This window comes from Schistocerca piceifrons, chromosome 2 (genome assembly GCF_021461385.2).
Source record: "Schistocerca piceifrons isolate TAMUIC-IGC-003096 chromosome 2, iqSchPice1.1, whole genome shotgun sequence".
Taxonomy (NCBI): Eukaryota; Metazoa; Arthropoda; class Insecta; order Orthoptera; family Acrididae; genus Schistocerca; species Schistocerca piceifrons.
In genome coordinates this window covers 247,578,300-247,601,170 of record NC_060139.1, presented here as the reverse complement: position 1 = coordinate 247,601,170, position 22,871 = coordinate 247,578,300, and the positions used below count along the sequence as shown (strand labels likewise).

Genomic DNA, 22,871 nt, shown 5'->3' with positions numbered 1-22,871 from the left:
CCGGTTTCTTCAAAAACCTCTTTGACATACATCCAGACAAATGTGGGCGGAAGCTGTGACACTGTCACAGCAGACAGGTGAATTAATGTTCGAAATATCGTGATGATACGTGTGATTAATACATGAGAGCCCAGTCCGTGCTCCCCCTCCCCCTCCCCCCGCCCCCGCCACCCTCAAAGCCACTTTTCGTAGCTAAATAAACAAATGACGTGTGACTAGGGCTTCCCGTCGGTTAGACCGTTCGAGTTCACGCCACTTCGGTGACTTGCGCTTTGATGGGGATGATATGATGATGATTAGGACAACACAACACCCCGTCCCTGAGCGGAGAAAATATCCGACTCAGCCGGGAACCGAACCCAGGCCCTTAGCATTGACATTCTGTCGCGATGACCACTCAGTTACCGGAGGTGGACACTTTTCGTCGCTGAATTGTATTCGACTTGCCTCGCGTCTCGTAGACGTTGCAGCAGCTAGTTTCTTCTCTGTCGGTTCCAAGCTGTAAAGCTTGTCTAATAAATAATGCATAATAATGTGGCAAGGAGGTACGTTTAAATTCTGAGCATAATGATAATAATGAAATGACAGGTTGCAAACTACTTTTATTTTATTTGATCAAACGCAGGAACTAGTGAAACGATTTGTAGAGCAAGTTTCTCGTCATATTCATAACAATATTTGCGGTCATTAATAAATAGCTCCCGAACACCACGAAAGTCACAAAATGCTTCACCCGATCTTAGAATCCACATGAGATTGCACAAATATGCTCTCGAGACAACTTTCACAATAATTCCGTCCTTACGCGGAATTGCACTTGGCACACTACTTCGCATGTTGCCACCTCGAAAACCATGCTTCTACAGCCATCCATTCGTCCTCTAATCAGTTCGGCATAGCCATCTTTTATTTTGTGTTAGTGTAATTTTCAGATGACTTTTGCCTGCTTAATTTGCTACATTTTTATACCTTCGCCTTATGTCAATTAAGTTTAGTACCTCCTTGGTTTCGCATAGATTTTCACCAAGCCGTGTCTTTTTACCTGTTTGATCCTCATCTGCATTCAATACTTCAGTAGCGTGTTTCCAGAAGAGCACAATGCGTCACGCTACGATATTTTACTCTACAACAGCGTCAGTCCGTCAAACGCCTTGCACATATGAAATAACTCCTTTGTTGTTGATGGTGTCGTCGTATTTTAAGACTTCGCACATCGTTGTGAGATCAAAAATGTTTTGCCTAGGCTAGGAGGGACCATACGTTTTTTTACAGAAGTCTGCAGCTGAATTAGTGTGTTTCCATGTTACGACCAGACGAAACTACCATCGTCGGGCCATACTACGGATTCTTCGATTGCTCTGGGAGAGAGTTCATAGAACTACAACGTATGAAACGTTAGTTCACTTTATTACATAAATGATAAAAGGATTTACTTAACAGGATACGGTCCTTTGCCACAGGAGTGCATAATAACTTGCAACTATCGTTGACTATTAAAGCATCACTTGATGCCCTAATTAACAAATTCTCTTCTTGAAGTATAACGATGAACATTTAAATAAGTGCATTTCCATCTTAGATGTGAATTACTCTTTAGTCCTACTCGATGACGTTGACTGCTTCAGCTGAGGTAACAAACAGATCATAGCACTTCCACGCTCAGCTCTATATTGACCTCTGTGTGAGGGCGCTGCTGTGCAGAGAAGGGGGCATGTTCTCTTCGGCCTCCCCCATTCGTCGTTGTGGATTGAAGCGAGACATCACTAACGTCTATGGTATCGATGTGCATTGGCGACTTTCGTGTGGCATTGCAATCTCTGTTTGATACCATACACTTCGGCAAAGCATTATGATAAGAAATCTCCATAGCTGTGTTCATTAACTATAATTGTGGCATTGATTTAAACATCCTTCAGCCAAGGAATTTCCACGCGTCACAGAGGTTGTTTCTAAGACCTACAAAGGTGATTAATTGGGTAGTAGAGTAACAGTATTTAATAAACGTCTACAAAGCAGCCTTTGACAGTGTCGTTGCTTGGAAAACCGAGGGAGTCTCTACCCGTGCATTTATTCGCCATTTGTGAACAGAAAAGACAGAAATGTGATGTATGTATAGTGAAAAGAAGAACACACATTGCTTGATTCCTACCCCTCAAGAAGAAATAACTACAGCTAAAATACGATGACAACACCTGCACGATTTCCACATATTTTTCCGGCACTTCCGATATGAAATATCCACTGAATTCACCCATTTTTGACACAGAAATACGACCACAACCGCTACTTCAATCATTTTCATAGTTCTAAGAAATTTATTATGTGTAGAGAGAACGATGAACTCTAAGGGGACTAAATGCGTAACTCGTAAATAAATAAACACAGGGAACTGAGATCGGAAATGTTGCTTTACAAGGAAACAGCCTCTCCCCAGTTCTCCACTATAGCCCTCTGGAGAAAGCTATTCGTGAATGAAGTAGGACGGCTACAGATGACTTGTCTGAGCGTCAGTTACAAAAAGGACACATTAGTAGTCAGCCACCTTGCTGTCACAGATGACCTTCCACCACTAGCATTCAATACAAAAGAAGTTGCTTAACAACTATCCTCTAGCAGATATATTTGGGTTAAAGATTGCCATCAACAAGACAGACTCCATCACGCCCATGCAAAAAGCACCTCACGCAGTTTCACTGTTAAACACAATGGAAAAATTATCCGTTCAGATATCCCTGAGAATGGATAATCCCGAAAATCAATCAACTGGCCATGAAAAACATGTGCATGAAAGTAGAGAGAGCCTATCATCTCTATAAGATCATTTATAGACGTATACTGTATTTATCATAATACCTGAATATTTTCAGAAAGGGGCAGCTCATGAAAACATCACTGAAGAATGGAAAGATTCTGAGAAAAAACTTGGACCTCTTCTGAGGAGGTTACGCATAGAGAATTTAGGATTGTCGCCGGATTGAGACAGTGATACCAAGATGTAAGCACCGGCGTTGGCCGGTCGCAATTGCTTGGTTTTATCTCTACACCGCTGGACTTGGCAAGCAACTCTGACGGTGTAGCACAATGCAAAAGTGAGTATGCATCCCTCGACCAGTTGTGTTTACGTATCTCAGGGGCGGCAAAGACTTCAGCTTGTGGGCCGTGCCCGGGCACGAGTGCCATAGTGTCCAGCCTCGCTGCACACTTCCCACACCACCATGCCACTCTGTCTGAGTACTTGGAAGGGGGCAGGAGGAAACTGCAAATGTTCCGCACTTAAATGACAGTACCGCACTGCATACGACTTAGTTCTGGATTTCTCATATCTTGCGCATGGATGTGTGTGATGTCCTTAGGTTAGTTAGGTTTAAGTAGTTCTAAGTTCTAGGGGACTGATGACCACAGCAGTTGAATCCCATAGTGCTCAGAGCCATTTGAACCATTTTGATTTCTCACATGTGTCAACAACATAGATCACAAACAAAACAGATTTGTAATATCATTTAATTATTTTGTCTCGCTGAAGACATAATATTTTTTACTTTATGTAACACTGTCACCATACGAGCTGGCACAGACTATTTCAGATCTTTGCACTCACGTTGCCATGTACTTGTGATTTATTTAGTTTCATAACCGATAGAAAAAAGATCTTTCCAAGCTTATGTTAACCGAATATTGTAGCACTTTCGCAGACTCATTTTGGAGACTTGGGAAGTCTACCTAATGAAAGCAATGTAGACGCCGTGGACAGGTGTAACTGTAAAAGGGTTTGTCTTTAAAACGGGAACTACCTTGCAGATTAGTCAATCTGAACACGTACAGAGACACTTTCAACTGAAACGGCAAACGGTCTCGAAACCAGATGTAAGATAGGCAGGATCGTCAAAACGTTTACGAAGCTATCCATGTAATTCTTTCAGGGTCACAATGAGTTCGTAAAACTTCGCGTTTTCCTTAACAGTAGTCAGGATAGGGAACTGTACTGTGTTTGTCAGAATGTATACCTTCTATAAGGCAATTTCCTTTTCAAGTACAGCCCCCATTAAATCAGAAAGAAGTTCTTCCTCACCTTGCTATTTCTCAATATGGCAGTGAGCAGGCAATTAAACTGCGAGGTCTAGAGTCCATCCCGGATGTTGTAACTTTCGCATCAAATGAATTCGCAATTGCGAATAAGGACAACCATCAGCTGTAAAATGGAATGACGACAAAGAAAATAAGCGGGAAACCTGATTTGTGTCCCGGCACGGCACAAATTTTGATTGTCGTTATTCCTTTCTGCTGCTCATGGTAGTCCTTATTCGCAACTGCAAATTCATTAGATGTGTTTCGTAATGGCTGTGTTCGCCGCAGTGCCTGCTCTTTTGGACATGCATGCAGGTACAAAGGAACTTTGCATCGTAATCAAAATAACAAATTGTAAGTAGGCTGTTTATGTTTTCTTATTGGCAACGTTACGTAGCGCTCTGTATGAAATCACTGGCTGTGCTGTGTGCAGTCTGTGGCTAGTTTGCATTGTTGTCTGCCATTGTAGTGTTGGGTAGCTGGATGTGAACAGCGCGTAGCGTTGGGCAGTTGGAGGTGAGCCGCCAGCAGTGGTGGATGTGGGGACAGAGATTGCGGAGTTCTGAAATTTGTAAGACTGGATGTCATGAACTGCTATGTATATTATGAGTTTTTAACACTATTAAGGTAAATACATTGTTTGTTCTCTATTAAAATCTTTCATTTGCTAACTATGCCTATCAGTAGTTAGTGCCTTAGCTGACAGTAGTGGCGCTCGCTGTATTGCAGTAGTTCGAGTAACGAAGATTTTTGTGAGGTAAGTGATTTGTGAAAGGTATAGGTTAATGTTAGTTAGGGCCATTCTTTTGTAGGGATTATTGAAAGTCAGATTGCGTTGCACTAAAAATATTGTGTGTCAGTTTAAGCACAGTCATGTATAATTGTTCAAAAGGGGACGTTTCATAAAATGTTCAAATGTGTGTGAAATGTTATGGGACTTACCTGCTAAGGTCATCAGTCCCTAAGCTTACACACTACTTAACCTAAATTATCCTAAGGACAAACACACGCACCCATGCCCGAGGGAGGACTTGAACTTCCGCCGGGACCAGCCGCACAGTCCATGACTGCAGCACCTCAGACCGCTCGGCTATCAGAATAACAGATGTACTGTAATATCGTACATATCGTATGTTCTGATTTTCATTGATGCGCTCCTTTTTCCTTCGTAAATTCAACAAAAGCAAGTTTTTAATCGAAAAATCGTTCCAGTACTGATGTATCTATACATATGGCTATACTACCAAAACTTGGTTGTTGTAACTGTTCTCCTGAGATGTGCACTGATATTCAACTCCTTATCTGCAGGTTTTGAAACACTCCCTGCAGGACATACAAAAGAACGTTTTATTTTTAATTTAGATATATAGTCATTAATTTGGATTGAATTGGGAATATCCAAGATGTGTATCAACGGTGACTTATCTTTTCTTATTGCGTTTACAGTAGGAGTCTTATATGATACTATCACTGTGTATACTGTATTACAGTTTCGTCTTATTTACTCATTTCAGTATATTGCGATTTTAAAACTTGTTTTATGTCAAAAACAGTCTTCAGTTAAACCTACTTAACTTTGTACCAAAGTACGATTTAAACAAATGTCTGCTTTTAAATGTCAAAACAAACTATAATGTGTAATTTAACATTACCTGTCTTCACGTGGCTGTATGGGAATGTTCTGAAAGGCAGTAAATTAGAAAAAGGCGTTCCAGAAAGGCCCCTTCACTTAACCATATATAAAGTGGCCATACTCTTAGCTGAATTCCAGCGAAAACTGCTGCAAAGGACAAGGTATGATCTGTGCATCTTCAGAAGTTTTACTGCTCACATCACCAATTTCTCGACATGCTGCATGCCTGGAAATTTAGCACAAAGTGCTTCTTGGTGTACTGAGGAATGAGTCTCTAACATTTTGCGTGGTGTCTGTTTGTTCTATATCATGTCTCCCTACCACTTTCGCGCAACGACGCTCTGAGCGTGTTTTTTTAGGGAATTGACTAGTTCGAACCTGGGACCTGTTGCTGGTAAGGAGACACCAGACCACACATGACATGTAGAGCTCAGAAGAGTTCATTGAGACTAGCGATGATATAACCAAATACTTAATGATTTCAGCGTCAGGTCCACTGCACTCCCTGTAAAATAATCTTAATACTAACTAAATTTAGTGGAAGGGGTTCAAGGCTTTCCTATTTTTAGGTAGCTGGTAAAATAACGTCGAAAAAGCAGTTAAGTTTACCATTGGAAACTTTATTCTACTCACAAAACATTGTTTATAAATTGCACTATTGATAAAAGGAATTGTTTTAATACAGGATGATAAAAACCAACTGCGTTCAACAAAAATGTGAACGAATATTCCCTGAGTGGGTTTCCAAGTTCTACAACGGATCGAAGGATGACCTATGCCATATCACATCTATAATCTAGGTTTAAATTAAGTTTCACAAGAGAGAAAACTATCAAAATGGTCTGTAGTGACCCTCAATTATCTTTAATTACTTATCTAACTTGTCGTAAATTACAGTGGCTGATGTCGCTTCTCAATAACTATATAACAGAAAAATCCTCGCGTTTCAGATTTTTACTTCCAGTGGTAAATGTGAACACCATGAGCTTTAATTGACGATCGACACTAGTATTACACAAAAAAAGAGTGTAACAGATGAGACCTCTGCAGTTCTGAGTGAAGCTTTATGCGCTGTTATGCGGCATCGCGTGCATTCATTACCTTGTCGGTGTTCGTCAGGGTGCGGCGGACAGCACAGCTCTGCTCACCTCGCCGTCTTGGAAGCAACTCTCACCTAATTTCTCCTTACTACAATTTACCGAAGTTGGTTTAAAAAAATTATCTGTCTGTGTTTTCATCTGACCAATCAGGGTCTCAGTGTTAACCTTAAGCTCTGCCTACTAAAATTCTGTCTATCCAATGAGAAACGTTATACTTTTCGTGGTGGGGCAATGTTTTTAAAGTCTGCAACGTAACAGAGACGCGAAAAAGTCTCACGCTAAAACTTGCAGCTGGTGTGGTCCTTTTAGTGTTATCGTAAGATCTATACTGTTCTTCTGGAGGGCTCTATCTTTTAACATGGGCTGGGGGGTGGTCCTGACGTAACAGAGACGCGAAAAAGTCTCACGCTAAAACTTGCGGCTGGGGTGGCCCTTTTAGTGTTATCGTAAGATCTATACTGTTCTTCCGGAGGGCTCTAGCTTTTAACATGGGCTGGGGGTGGTCCTAGCGGTTAGCTGGCAACGTGGATGTCTGTACCTTATCGTAGGGCCTTCCAGCTTAACACGGTTCTGCTCTCCACTTCTATTCTAGTTTCTCCCCTCGGAACTGCGTCTGTCTCACAGTGGGAAGGTATGACATGCATTTGGGTATTCTTGTGTTAGTCTGTGGTATTCCATTTGCTCACTCGTTACTCGTATTACTTTGGTTAATTTAATGTCACGATTTATTCGGAGCTATGTGACATACTACTGGATTTGCTTATCATGTCAGGGTTTTCATGGAGGGTTTTGGATTTGCCTGACATCTTAGAAGTCTCGTCGGTCAAACTTTATAATTTCTGCTCTGTCAGTGTCAACTAAACCTTTAAATTCATTATGCATGTTATTCTAATACAATTTGCATTAACCATTGCTTATGCCACTGCATAATACACTACTGGCCATTAAAATTGCTACGCCAAGAAGAAATGCAGATGATAAACGGGTATTCATTGGACAGGTATATTATACTAGAATTCACATGTGATTACATTTTCACGCAGTTTGGGTGCACAGATCCTGAGAAATCAGTACCCCGAACAACCACCTCTGGCCATAATAACGGCCTTCATACGCCTGGGCATTGAGTCAAACAGAGCTTGGATGGCGTGTACAGGTACAGCTGCCCATGCAGCTTCAACACGATACCACAGCTCATCAAGAGTAGTGACTGGCGTATTGTGACGAGCCAGTTGCTCGGCCACCATGTTGTTGTTGTTGTGCTCTTCAGTCCTGAGACTGGTTTGATGCAGCTCTCCATGCTACCATAGACCGGACGTTTTCAATTGGTGAGTGATCTGGAGAATGGGCTGGCCAGGGCAGCAGTCGAACGTTTTCTGTATCCAGAAAGGCCCATACAGGACCTGCAACATGCGGTCGAGCATTATCCTGCTGAAATTTAGGGTTTCGCAGGGATCGAGTGACGGGTAGAGCCACGGGTCGTAATTCATCTGAAATGTAACGTCCACTGTTCAAAGTGCCGTCAATGTGAACAAGAGGTGACCGAGACGTGTAACCAATGGCACCCCATACCATCACGCCGGGTGATACGCCAGTCTGGCGATGACGAATACACGCTTCCAATGTGCGTTCACCGCGATGTCACCAAACACGGATACGACCATCATGATGCTGTAAACAAAACCTGGGTTCATCCGAAAAAAATGACGTTTTGTCATTCGTGCACTCAGGTTCGTCGTTGAGTACAACATCGCAGGCGCTCCTGTTTGTGATGTAGCTTCAAGGGTAACCGCAGCCATGGTCTCCGAGCTGATTGTTCATGCTGCTGCAAACGTCGTCGAACTGTTCGTACAGATGGTTGTTGTCTTGCAAACGTCCACATCTGTTAACTCAGGGATCGAGACACGGCTGCACGATCCGTTACAGCCGTGCGGATAAGATGCATGTCATCTCGACTGTTCGTGATACGAGGCCGTTGGGACCCAACACGGCGTTCCGTATTACCCTCCTAATCCACCGATTCAGTATTCTGCTAACAGGCATTGGATCTCGACCAACGCGAGGAGCAATGTCGCGATACGATAAACCGCAATCGCGATAGGCTACAATCCGACATTTATCAAAGTCGGAAACGTGATGGTACGCATTTCTCCTCCTTGCACGAGGCATCACAACAACGTTTCACCAGGCAACGCCGGTCAACTGCTGTTTGTGTATGAGAAATCGGTTCGAAACTGCCCTCATCTCAGCACGTTGTAGATGTCGCCACCGGCGCCAACCTTGTGTGAATGCTCTGAAAATCTAATAATTCGCATATCAAAGCATATTCTTCCTGTCGGTTAAATTTCGCGTCTGTAGCACGTCATCTTCGTGGTGCAGCAATTTTAACGGCCGTTAGTGTAGATAGTGGGGATTCTCATCCCTGTCTTCGTAATTCCGGTTCAGCTTTGATTCTTTTGACGATAGAGCGTTAGACTGACTCTTTTTCTGCAAAAATCCAGTGGACCTGTGAATGCCCTTCACATCACAAGCAAGTGGTGAAGGGTAAACTGCGCAGACATCACGATTCTGCTGAACCGAATACAGTTTTGCTGACCGAAAAGTGCCGCGCCGCAATACTAAATGAAATGTCACACTGCACAGAATACTTCTGTGAAGGAACGTGCAAAGACGAGGGAGGCCGAGCCGTGGTGCGCACTCAGCCTCCATACCAGGCGCGCGTGCAGTTTGGCACGCTGCGCCGGCCCTGACGTACCTGAAGCTTTCCGGTTACCGACGTTACTACGAAGCCCACAATGACAAACTTGGTCGAGGTTATTCTCTCGGTTTGTGTTTCAGGTTTAGTTCATACGCCATTAACAATTCTTCTGCGTTTGCGTTTGCTTTTCTTCGGACATGGCAAACCGAAGTGTCGCGTTAAAACAGTTGTTAATGTGCCAAATAATTAATTAATCGCTCACCTGGATGCAGTCTGACCAATATATTTTGACACTATGAACTAATACTGAAGGACTTTGGAATCATTCCCACATATAAGTATGCATGCACCAACTACTGAGAAAGAATATATTCAAAGAACCATTTAAACAAGCCACGTTATTCAACATTTGAAACTGAAACTAACTTTACTAAACAGAGCAGAAGAACTGATTTTAAAATGGGTAAGGATCAAATAATCATATTAATGAATTCTACGAGGTATATTAAAAACGTAACTGGAATTTTGTGGTTTCACGTGTTATATTAGTCCGATTCGCGCTAATGTTTTTTGTTATTCAGTTTGTAAACATGCCACTAAAGCATTTGTACAATATTAAACACATCAAATATTTAATCTGTTATCAGCCTGAAGAAGCACACATGTATTTTGGTAGTAATGGCGATTATCCATTTTGCTCCAGGATGCATCAGTGAATTTTTATTAAATTTTATTGTAACAAGGGAATTAAGTGTAGAAGAGTTTTAGAAGCATGAAATATTGCTTTTGATAGCCCTTGAATAAAGCCAGGGTTTACCGATGAATTCGTAAAAATAGTGACAGAAAAGATTATGAGAGATTGCTGAACGACAATGAAAGGAGTCGCTGTGATGATGGTTTGTCAGTTGGCTCACACCATCATCTTTTCGGATTCTCTGGATATTACATTTGTGACAGCAAAATTTTTCTCAGAATATCGAACATCTTGCGCCATTTTGTATTGTCGTAGGCTTTTTCTAGGTCCACAAATCCTATGAATATGTCTTGATTTTTCTTTAGTCTTCTTTCCGTTAACAACCGCAACGACAGAATTGCTTTTCTGGTACCTTTACCTTTCCTAAGCCAAATATGATCGTCATCCGACATATCTTCAGTTTTTCTCCATTCTTCTGTATACTACTTTCTTCAGAAACTTGGAGGTATCAGCTGTTAAGACCATTGAGCGATAATTCTCGCATTTGTCGGCTCTCGCCTTTTTGGGAATTGCGTGGATGATGTTTTTCCCAAAGTCAGATTTTCGCCAGACTCATACATTCTACGCACCAACGTGAATAGTCTTTTTGTTGCCAATTCTTCCACTGATTTTAGAAATTTCGATGGAATGTTATCCTTCCGTTCTGCCTTATTTGATTTTAAGTCTTTCAAATACTGATTCTAATACTATATCCCCTATATCCTCTCTACCGACTCCTGTTTCCTCTCGTATCACGTCCTCAGACAAGTCTTCCCCCTCGTAGGGGCCTCCAGTGCACTCTTTCCACCTGTCAGCTCTCTCGTCTGCATATAACAGTGGATTTACTATTGCGCTCTTAATGTTACCTTCAGTGCTTTTGATTGCCCCTAAGGTTGCTATCAAGTCTTTATAGCACTGTAAATCTCCTGGACATAGGTAACCGCCATTTAAACGTAGCATTGAACATCCTGGCATTTCGTGTTTCTACTGGATCTAGTAATCAATAGATGGCATCACCTGGATATGACATACGTCGATACCCTTCATCGTGGAACTTTGCCCACTATAATTGTTGGAAGTGGTTTTACAGTGTGCTAGCATGATGTTTGCTGCAGGTGACGGTTTTTTTCCGTCTGGAGTATTTAGTCTCGTATATAAGTTTGAAAAGCACACTGACTACAATTGTTCCAAATGTTCATCACGAATCGGAGATTGGTTTACGAGAGGAAACCGAAACGTAAAATAAAAGGGTCTGCAAGAAACGCAGCACGTTTGCTTTGAAATCTTAACTATGAAACTTTCTATTAAGAAGTGATGGATGAATCCATGGATATAACATATTTTCAAAATTATCCAACGAAATATGTCTTGACACCGGAAATTGTTCTTCAGGCATTATATATTGCATAATTATTTTGAGTACTGGAGCCTACTGCAAGTAAATGTATGAAACAGTTAACACACCCTCACTTTGCTTACGCTAGGTATGACGTCAGTGCGTGGGTGGACTACGCCCACCCGGAAAGTAGGGCCTTGTAGTACGCACCGGGTCGCAGAAGTTGGCCAACCACGGACAAAGCGCGTGGCCTCCACTCTGCGGTGCGTGTCTGGCGGAAGCGGCGTCCGCCACAAAGTTGAACACTTTGCTGACGGACGAGAGGGAAGCCGCAGGGCTGCCAACTTCTCCCGTCCAGGTGGGGGCCTGCTGTAGGGCTCGCTAGTTTCTACACCGAGGTACTGTTGGCATTAGACGTGTAGTAGTTTGTACACAGAGAACTTCAGACACGATAGTGAAATTTACTCCCAAATGCTCTAAGAAGCAGAAACGTTTAAGCAATATGATACGAGTCTTTATCCAGCTTTATGTTTCAGGATTTGTTTTGTGAGACCTTCTCCTGGTGTGTACAATTTTCAAAAAAACTTAAGGGAATTCAGTCAGGTGATATTTACAGCGACCGCTGATATTTCGGTGGGACTACACCCCGCCAAATTCAAGGCACGGCACAAACTGCAACGGAGACGCGATGTACAACCAAACTTAAAACTTCGGTTCTTGGAGTAATTCTGGAAAGATGTGTGTTATCTTTCCTGAATTACTCCAAGAAACGAGGTTTTGAGTTTGCCTGTACATCGCCTCTCCGTTGCAGTTTGTTCCTTGAAAATGGCGGAGTGTAGTCCCGCCGAAATATCGGCGGTAGCTGTAAATATTACCTGACTGAATTTCCGTAAGTTGTTTGAGGATTTGTTTTATTAACACAGCAGGCAAGCCTACGTTCACATGCAGTCACACAGAAAAAGTTTTCCAAATGTATCATATTCGCAGATAGTCATAACAAGCAGCTAAAATAGGTCTTCACATCTCCTTTGAAAAAACAAAGATATTGACAAACATCAAGCATTCATGTAAATACCTCAAAGTTCAAGAACAAAAGATTGATAGTAAAAGAACTCAAATATCTCGGAGAATGGATTAGTTGGAATTCTGGGGAAAGCAAAGCATGGGAATCCAGAAAAAATAAACTTGAATTTGCCTTCCAACTAACAAAAAATACATACAACAAAAAATCCCTTTCGTGGGGGTCCAAAATTACACATTACAAGACAGTGATCAAGCCAGAAGCACTGTATGTAGCAGAAACACTAAACATGAATTTCATAGGCCAAATGGAGAAACCTGAGCAACAAGAAAGAAAAATTTCAAGAAAAATCATAGGGCCAAAATTTCAAGACAATAACATTATAAACATCAAAAATGAAACTCTCTACAAGAAAGTTGAAAAACTTTAAGACACTATGCGAAAAGGGAGGAAAAAATTTTAAGGTCATCTTCTCAGAATGAATTACAACAGATTAACTAAAAAAATCTTTGACTTTTTCCGTAACCGCAAAACGAAACCCAACTAGTTTAAAGAAACTGAGAAAGACCTAGTAGAACTAAAGATTTCAGAAAATTCACTTACTGATCTAACAGCTAAATTAATTACTAAACATGAAAACATAATTACTATTAAAAACAGTCTTGATCACGATTTATTTTATAAGGTGACCGGTTTCGACCACTGCTGTGGTCATCTTCAGACCTACAAGATGTATACAAAGCACTAATTAGAGGGCTACAAAATGAAAATACATAGAGTTATACGGCTATAAAACGTTGAATTACCATTGAGTGGAAACCCCTTTCTGTTGGAGAATCACAACTGGAGAAACCAGTGCACGTCTTACTTTATATAATGGAGGCTCCACCCACTTCTGACTGCATGATGTCATTATTAACCAATGAGTTATAAGTCGAATTACAATTTAAAATTTCTTAGTTAAAAGAACATTGTCAAGAATTAGAAATAAATATACATTAAACTTTGCTTATTTAACAGCTATTGTCAATTAAAAAGCGTTAAAAATATTTAAAAATGTAGGAAAATGAACTTCAGTTTGGCAGTACATGGGTTGCCCTCTCGTGGCCTGTCAGTGAACCATTTGAAACCACTGGTTGCTATGGTGAAGTTAGACGCCGTTGCAAAGATGAAGGAGCAAGCTTTTTCCACTGAAACATTTCTTTGAGCTTTTCGATGATCTGCTTTAGAATGTCTACTCTTCTGTATTTGTTTTAAAAAAAGGTCTTTCTAATTATTAAGACTTTTAGCAAATATTTTATCTTTACATTGTAATTGTATTTTACCAAACATTATTTTATGATTGACTATCTGTTTTAGAATTATTGCTTTTATGCTTTTAGACTGCTAATTCACATCGTTTTATTTTGTTATTGATAATGGCTCATAATTTAATAATTTTATAATTTTAAATTCTTTCAATTTTATTTGCTTATATGACTGGTATGTAACTTGAAGAATAGCAATGCCTTATAAAAAAAATGGCACTGGTAATCTACATACTAACTTCATAGATAATATTTCATATATACGGTCAACTACTTCGTAGTGTATTTGTGCAGCATGAGTTATATATATCAGCTACAGATTATTGTAGCTTACTCTTTTCGTTTCAATAAAGACAAGTTGCTGCTCAATAATACATCGTCTGACGCCACAGTCTTTTCCATTCCACTTTGCAACAACTTCATTGGAAAGAAGCCTGCTGCCACATCTTTGCATTGGCGTTTGTCCTCACCATGGCAACCACTAGTTCAACTATCGACTCTACAACAACTTCAGTGGAAAAAGCTTGCTCCTTCATCTTTGCAACGGCGTCTAACTTCACCATAGCAACCAGTGGTTTCAAATGGTTCACTGACAGGCCACGAGAGGGCAACCCATGTACTGCCAAACTGAAGTTCATTTTCCTACATTTTTAAATATTTTTAACGCTTTTTAATTGACAATAGCTGTTAAATAAGCAAAGTTTAATGTATATTTATTTCTAATTCTTGACAATGTTCTTTTAACTAAGAAATTTTAAATTGTAATTCGACTTATAACTCATTGGTTAATAATGACATCATGCAGTCAGAAGTGGGTGGAGCCTCCATTATATAAAGTAAGACGTGCACTGGTTTCTCCAGTTGTGATTCTCCAACAGAAAGGGGTTTCCACTCAATGGTAATTCAACGTTTTATAGCCGTATAACTCTATGTATTTTCATTAATGCATGTAGCCCTCTAATTAGTGCTTTGTATACATCTTGTAGGTCTGAAGATGACCACAGCAGTGGTCGAAACCGGTCACCTTATAAAATAAATCGTGATCAAGACTGTTTTTAATAGTAATTATTTACAAGACATTGATCACTGCTGTTCCCATAATGCATTCAAAAGTAATGAAAACATAAGGTTCTAAGACAAATCTACACAAAAGTCCAAACCCTGCACCTCGGAAGAAGAGAGGAAAAGAAAATCAGAAAGAATGAAGAAATACTGATCCATAAGAAAAGAGCAAAGCGCAATGAAATGATTGATCCAGCGTACCCCAAAGAGGGTGAAATGAAAGAAGAAGAACGTCACATTGTTAATTTTTAGTTTGTTTGATTGCAGGTATACGTCTGCAGACTCAGTCTTAGTGTTCGCTCGTATGCTCGGGCCATTGTCCCGTTATCACGCTGCCAGGCGAGCCAAAACAAAATATCCCAGGACAATGATAATGTGGAGTGTCCTGCGGGAATCTGTTTCTGCGTTCAAAGGGGGCTGGCGCTCCAACAGACAAAGTTGAGTTGGTGGAAGCCTGCGGTAACAAGGCACCATCAATGAAACCATGATTAAGTTCCGCAGACCTTATCAGTATTGTCAAACAAGTGCGTATGGCGAGCAACGAAGTGACAGAAAATCTGTTTATGAAAAACCGGTAATAACAAGAAAAATGGAGGCCCTGGTGCTCGAAGATTGGTGTATCACAATCTAGACGACAGTGGAAATGTAAAAACGAGTCGTGGGTCAGTTTTCAGTCTCTTGTTCGACATTCCGAGCAGGATAAAGCTCGCGCCCCGCTGGATTCGCTGGATTCCGCTACTGCTCAGTCCTCACCGCGTCTGAAAACTGCCGACTGTACCGAAGCAACAGTGGAAATGTTGCAGCTGTATTAGCTCTATGCTTCTTTAGCAGTCTGTTCACCATAGGCCAGTTTCGTTAGATCACTATGAGCCTCAGAAACGTATGGTTTCGCCGCGGTTTTCAGCGAATAATCGGGTAAGATGATACTGACTGTTATTTTGTGGGATTTGTCATGATACATTGGTAAGGGGCAAATCGTCACAGGTTCGTATTACGGAAATTTTCTGACTACATTACGGCAAGCTATCAAGACGAAGCATTGCAAGGTGTCCCATGAGGTGTTTATGTTCCACGACAGAAACGAAGCTCATTCCGCACAAGACACATTCACACACGCAGTCGCTTTGGGTTATCAGTTTTGAGTCACCCATGTACACCTCTACATGGCACACAGTTAATGGAAGGGCTGAGGGTACAAGTGCAGAAGTGCCTGCTGAAGCAAACTGAGTAAATGCCGTAGTGCAATGGCTATTTATAAATTATCTGAGTTATTATCGAAACATTAGATATTTATATCTAATGATATAGTGCACTGTACTGCATCTGCATTATTTTTCAATACGTTAAAAATACTATACTAATTAAAACTTTTTAGACGAAAATAGGTCCAAGCACGAAAAGATTTGCTTTACTGTGTTCTATTCTGAAGAGATTTTTAGTTCAACACACTCGATATTCACAGTAGTCATTAGACTAGAATATTGGAGTAAGTAATGCAAAATTAATATAACAGTCTGAAAAACAGTAGATAAATACCAAATTAAACCAAAAATTCCTAAACGAGAATATACTGCTGTGGTTACAGGACGTATGACAAATTATTCATTGCCACTTTCTATAATCCTATCACAGTCAGTGCCTTAATACAGAACTAGAATCATTTCCTTGTGTGAAACCTCTAGAAAAATGTCGTTTCCGGGGCAACATTCATCGTACTCTTCGATTCTGTTGTGCATTTTTCAGCCTTCCTTGTCCTTCCCTACCAAATGGTTCAAACGACTCTGAGCACTATGGTACTTAAATTCTGAAGTCATCAGTCCCCTAGAACTTAGAACTACTTAATCCTAACTGACCTAAAGACATCACACACATCCATGCCCGAGGGAGGATTCGAACCTGCGACCGTAGCAGTCGCGCGGTCCCAGAATGTAGCGCCTAGAACCGCTGGGTCACTCCGGCCGGCTCCTTCCCTTTCACCAGGTCCTCATCTTCCTCCACTTCCTCTTGTTACACCTATGTTACCTGCTCTCTGGGAGTGGGATATATTGTTATAGAAATAATGATGAATTGGAGCGATGTAGTTCTTTTTTTCCGAATATTGTTCCACTTCTCAAATTTTGTTTCATAGTCATCTTAATGCAAATGCAGCAAAAGAGGTATTGACGAGCAACAAGTACTGTATCACGTAAAATCCGCTTCAGTTTTTCCAAGATCTCGTTTCAGTGAATACTGGAACTGCTTCATTAGTGGATTTTCATTTCTCATTCTGATCCTACTAATATTCTTCCATTGTATTTTATTTACTTGAGTGTCTTTAGCAACTTTGTCCTTTGCTATGGCTTCAATTGAAATAAAGTTTTCTCTTTTCATTTCCAATACGGAAAACTTTAGACTGACCTTCACTGCATCTATTCTGTCTTGGAACGCAAATAATATTTCAAGTGTTTCTTTGCATTAACACATTCCATGTACGTGTGGCTAGGTTCATATGCTAACTTATCCTCAAGATGTACACGCACTGTTTCAAAACAGGGCCTGTTTAACAATCGCTAAATGTTATCACAAGTGATCTTAAGAACATACACATTGGGTTACTGCTTTACTTTCAAAAAAATGCTTGCCTGAAGTTTCGTTAAAAATAGCAAAACTTCCCTTTTCGTGCGTTCGATTTATTCTAAATGTAGTCCAGGCATTGGCTTGGAGCCCACACTGTACAGAACCATACAGAAAGAAAAAGAACCATGCTTACATCATTTTCTTGTGAAACGTCACTTGCACTATTTGAACTTTCAACCCCTCAGTTCTTTGTATTCTGGTGATGAAATCATTGTGTGCGAGGCATTTTCAGACCTATGACGAAGTGATTTTCGAGATGAGATGCTCCCCGAACAGCCAAACTGCAACTTTTACAAGAAAAGTCCATGTCAAGTCACCCACCGTCTGGAAATACAAGTTGCGTTGAAACGTAAATGCACTTAAGACCCAAAACATTATGGCAACTGTTCACCGTGAGACTGCATGCGGCTAACTATTGTTGTGGATAACTGCAGTGGGAAGGGAAGTAGAAAAAAGACGAATGGAGTATCATTCTAGTGACGATACCGGTCACAAATAACTAAATCCACTAACGTAAGAAACTTGCACCAAGCACAATTTGTTGTGGGCAGGCCCCAGGGAACGAGCATCTCTGAAACGGCTAGGCAAGTCGTCTGCACGCGATCTACTGTCGTGAGAATCTATAGAAAGTAGTTGAAGGCGGCGAAAACGCTAGTTAGCGACAAGGTGTTGGACGTTCATGCGTCACGACAGAACGTGGAGGTTGCCGTCTTTGCAGCTCTGTAATGTGGGATAGGCGGATAGGCGGCGACCCGTGGCAGATCTCACAACGGAGTACACTGAGTGACGAAGGTCATAAGAAAGCGACATGCACATATACAGACGATGATAGCATATGGTGCACAAGGTATAAAACGGCAAGTGCGTTGGTAGAGCTGTCATTTGGATTCAGGTGATTCGTGTGAAAAGCTTTCCAACGTGATTATGGCCGCCTGAGGGGAATTAACAGAGTTTGAATGCAGACCGGTAGTTGGACCTAGATGAATGTGATATTCTATTTCGTAAATTGTTAGGGAGCTCAGTATTCCAAGATCCAGTGTCAACAGCGTGACAAGAATACCAAATTCCAACTTCACCTCTCACCACGGATGGCCTTCACTTAACGACCGAGAGCAGAGGTTTTTGCTCAGAGTTGTCAGTGTTAACATGCAAGCAACACTGCGTGAGATAACGACAGAAATCAATCGGGGACGTACTACGAACGTATCCGTTAGGACAGTGGGGCGATATTTGGTGTTAATGGGCTATGGCAGAAGACAACTGATGCAAGTGTCTTTGCTAAAGCACGACACCGTTTACAGCGCCCCTCCTGAGATTTCGACGATATCGGTTGGACCCTAGACGATTGGCAAACGGTGGCCTGGTCAGACGAGTCTCGATATCATTTTGGTAAGAGCTAATAGTAGTGTTCGGGTGTGGTGCAGTCCCCACGAAGCTATGGTCCTAAGTTGTCAATAAGGCGGTGTGCAAGCTGTTGGTGGCTCCATAACCTGTGTTTATGCGGACCGGATTGGGTCCTCTGGTCCACCTGAGCCAGCAGAGACCATTTCCGGCCGTTCAAGGGCTTCATGTTCCATAGCAGCGATGGAATTTTTATGGATGACAATGTCCCGTGTCATTGAGCGGCAATTGTTTGTGATTCGTCTGAAGAACGTTCTGCACATTCGAGCGAATGCTTTGGCCACCCGGTGCGCCCGACATGAATGCCATCTTACATTTATGGAACATAATCGAATGGTCAGTTCGTGCACAGAATCCTGCACCGGCAACTCTTTCACAATTATGGACGTCTGTAGATCGCTGCAAATGTGATGTGTTCACACGACACAAACCCCAATCTATTACTCGCCCGCCATCTGTCGGTGTAGAAAAGAAATATCAGTGGCAAGCGACTACGCTCCCCGTAAACGTCAAAAATTTAATTCCGTTATTTTGAAATATAGAAATGGAGGAAGTTCTGTCGTGGTCTGTGTTCGCAACTTGTGTTGTAAAAAACATTCAGACCAACCGCAGGAAACAGAGAAAGTGGTCAAAAGGTATAGACAGTGGCTGCTAAAGCGAAAGCAGTTTTCTCACGTTAATTTACTGCGAGAGTTGCAGGGCGAACCTAACGACTGGCGAAATTATTTGCTTATGAGTAAAAATACTTGTATAGAGAAGGGCAATTTCTCCTCATGAACGCCTGGCGCTAACATTAAGATTCCTAGCAACAGGAAGGAGCTACAAGGATTTGGAATTTTCAACTGCAATATCGAAACAAGAGTTCAGTGAAATAATACCCGCAATTTTTCAATTAGAGCATTGTATGCTGTTGTCTTTTTGTCTCAGTCACTATATTCTTTACTTTAATCTTCCACAGACATGGTTGGTTTCTATATATTTCAATGAATTCACTTACAAACTCCCGAGAAGACTGACGAGTATCAGCCATTTTAATGCCCTGTGCGCACAAATACAAACACTAGACTGAGCAAACAGCGGTTTCGCGCCAGATTTGCGGCGATCTCCTGTCCACACGCTCCACCTTGTCTGCGCAGATGTGGTTTGAACCCACAGATTTGAGAGGTTTCGCTCAAACCTCCAACTCCAACTTCCAGGTTTGCACACACCTGAGGTTGGTGCAAATCTTCTGTCCACACGCAACGATCTGTCTGCGCAGATGTGTTGTGCGCAGACATTTGCGCAGACAGATCGTTGCGTGTGGACGGGCCTTTAGGAATACACACACACACACACACACACACACACACACACCGTTTACCATTGCAGTAGAGATTGGATTGTTGACTAGTGGAAATGTGTCACCTGGTCAGAAGAATCATGTTTCTTGCTATACCAGATCTTTGGTCGGATCCAAAAAGGTCATCAGCTAGGTAAATTGCTGCTCGAAACATGCACGTCGTCGCGGACGCTGCCGGTGGGGCCCGTTTTATGCTGTGGCAGACAATCACCTGAGCTTCCATGGGACCTGGGTAGTAATCGAAGGCGGGATCAGAAATGTGAACTACGTCGTGGTTATTCCTGATCACCTGCACGCTTTCATGGTTAATGTTCTAACCAACGGCGATGGCATCTCCCAGCAGTGGAACTGTCCATGTCACAAGGCCAGACTCGAGGTACAGTGGTTTAATGAGTATGACAGTGAACTCATGTTGATACATGGTTACCAAATACATCTGATATTAAATCTATGGATCACATCTGGGACGCTATTGGGCCTATAATTTATGTGAATTACGTGACCTAGGCGCAAACGAACGGCACTTCATATCTCCGAAATCTATCAACTACTTGTAGAATCCATGCCACGCACAATCGCTGATCTGTTGCGTTCAAAAGATGGACTAACTCGCTTTTAAACTAGTGGTCACAATCTTTTCGCCCATCAGTGTAAAGTAACTGTGCTTTGTCAGTTTGAGAGGCTCTGTGTCATAGTTCCTGTCATAATCTATGGAACGTCGTTTGCTGTATTTCAAATTGTGTTATACTGCTTCCTTCGTTTGCCGCTCAGATGTGTAAAATGGCGTGACAGTTCAGAACTATAGAGTCATCCGGTAGCCGGTTGTGTACTCTTGCATTTCACAGGCACCAATCACCGACTGAGACCCACAGGCCCGCCTCATACCTATATGCTGCTAGCACGTCTTTCTCTGTTCCTAAACGGCCCACATGCTTTTCCGCGTGTAGCTGGTAACTATGGCACCTCAAGCACGGTTCATTTGTAGTAAATGAGCCCCGTGATTCAGTGACTGCTCAGCACCACTTGTTCACTAACATTACAAGCATGAAAACAAAATCTTTAATTTGATCCGTATAAAGATACGCTATCCTTATCACAGTACAGAATCAAATTTAGAAACGTAAGCCATTAAACGATGTCTTTCGGGGCTTTTACAAGAGATAACTGGGTATTATTAAATACACAGGTAAAGAGAACGGCTAGAGAGTCTGCAGATTTCATGACACCTAATGCAGTACATACGCTGTTCTACTGTAACGATGTGCTGATCGTAATGTATCTTGTTTCAGGTACTTCTTTTGGCCGGAAGGGTTTCTAAGAGGAAGCATCAAGAACAGTTCCAGGATGAGCAATCATTTGGTGAGTCCACGTTATTTTATCTTTGTACTCCATTTAGTAAAGGAAATATTTCGCTGGTGTGGCCCTGTACCTGTATGAACCTTCATTTCAAACTTATGCTCTTATAAACACAACATCAAGATTAAAATTGCTCGGTGTGTAATCTGAGAGGTATTTCACATATGCACAGGTGTTAGAAGGTCTCTTCCCCATCCCCCTACCCCCTTCAACAGCCGTCAAAAATGGCCAAAAGCCGGCCGGAGTGGCCGAGCGGTTCTAGGCGCTACAGTCTGGAACCGCGCGACCGCTACGGTCGCAGGTTCGAATCCTGCCTGGGGCATGGATGTGTGTGATGTCCTTAGGTTAGTTAGGTTTAAGTAGTTCTACGTTCTAGGGGACTGATGCCCTCAGAAGTTAAGTCGCATAGTGCTCAGAGCCATTTGAACCATTTTTGAATGGCCAAAAGGAAAATGTAAAAAGGTGTAAACATTGTAAATTCTGGATGAAAAATCAACGTCAAATGTTAAGCCTTTGATGATGATTTAGCAGTGATGACGCCACCACGAAGACTTCGTAGGAAACTGTGTGGTCCACCACATGACAATAGTATTACGATGGAGAGCAGGAAATCCAACCCGTACATTGCAGTACTTTAGGTAATCTTTTAAACAATATGTTGAACAAAGTCAGAGGAAGAGTGGATGGCGTATACTGGGGGCTAGGTTGAACTTATGGAAACTCCAGTATGCAGACAAACTTTTAGTGTCATGTCAGAGCGAAGATCTTTCTGAATCTGAAGAACATCTGACAGCTTCAATGCACTTCATGAATATTTTAAGACACGACGACTCAGGAATAATGTTTCTAAAACGGAAGTGTCTGTTGCCCATCCCTCTAACCCTCTAGCATCAGCATTGTACTAATGGGGAAGTACTGAAAAGAAGTGGGGAAACAAGAAATTTGTGGCGTAACTCGATCAAACGAAAGGATCGAGTTATAGGACACATTTTGCGACGTCAGGGGATCATCAATTTGGTATTTGAGGGACGTGTGGTCGGTAAAAATCGTAGAGGGAGACCAAGATACGAATGCCGTAAGCAGGTTCAGAAGGATGTAGGTTGTATATCACTACAAAAACAACAACTGATGATAATAACAATAACAGTAAATCATGACAGTGTGCAGACACGCATGAGATTCTACGGCCGTATTTTATAGAATG

The 22,871-nt window shown here is 41.7% G+C and overlaps 1 long non-coding RNA gene across 1 annotated transcript in view; it reads left to right on the top strand.

The window, feature by feature from the left end:
• LOC124777917 overlaps positions 1–22,871 on the top strand; it is a 709,880-nt gene that overhangs the window by 447,098 nt on the left and 239,911 nt on the right. Inside the window, exon 2 of the long non-coding RNA XR_007015801.1 lies at positions 21,601–21,670. This is a non-coding gene — a long non-coding RNA (uncharacterized LOC124777917). The remainder of the gene's footprint in view (positions 1–21,600; positions 21,671–22,871) is intronic.